We start from the raw sequence: 850 nt of genomic DNA on the forward strand, positions 1-850 counted from the left end.
CTACAAAAAATTTTGATCTAATTCCCAAATATCACATTAATTAATTGACCTAACTTCCAGTAATCTATAAAAAGTACAGAATATATCCATTTTTTCCATCAAATACTGCTCAGTGTTTACTTTTAACTAGAATATGAAAAATCTGTGCCTATTGCTTTTTTTTGTTACATATTGCTGGCTTTTGTTACTGTGAAAGTCAAAACTAATTCCTAAGGTCAAGGAAACATTAGCCTCCCTATCCAACTTCAGCTGGACACTTTAAATCTCTAAGGGACCACCTTTTAGACCTGGACATGCAATATGTGTTCTGCTGTATCAGTGGGAACTGTTCTTAAAATATATGGTCCATAGGTGTTTATGTGGAAGATGTCTACTCAACTCTATACGGACCTACAAACAAACTCCAAACATCCTTCACTATCTTACCAAAAGGTATTCATACTAAATAGCAGATTGCATTTTTCTTTTCCTTCAAACATTTATGATTCCCAGGGATAAGTTTTAGCACATTTTTATTGCTTGAATATTTTTCATATATCTACAACAAACTTTTCATCATACAGGAGATAAATAATATTCAAAAATTAAGTATCATAATTTAAAATGCTGAGATTTAAGAATTTTTATGGTAGCCATGCATTTATCAAAAGAAAAAGTTAACGAGGTCAAGACACACAACCATTCAAATGTAAAAGAGGAAATGCCCACTAGTGAGAAGGAATCAAATAATTGTCTTCACTGAAATAGTCATCTCTCTAACTTTTTTGAGGAGATCATTTTTTCTCATTTGAAAATATGCTGTCATGAAATAAATTAATACTGTGATTATTTAACACAATAATGTTAGAAG

Source organism: Nannospalax galili, unplaced genomic scaffold, assembly GCF_000622305.1.
Source record: "Nannospalax galili isolate Female #2095 unplaced genomic scaffold, S.galili_v1.0 scaffold610, whole genome shotgun sequence".
Classification (NCBI taxonomy): domain Eukaryota; kingdom Metazoa; phylum Chordata; class Mammalia; order Rodentia; family Spalacidae; genus Nannospalax; species Nannospalax galili.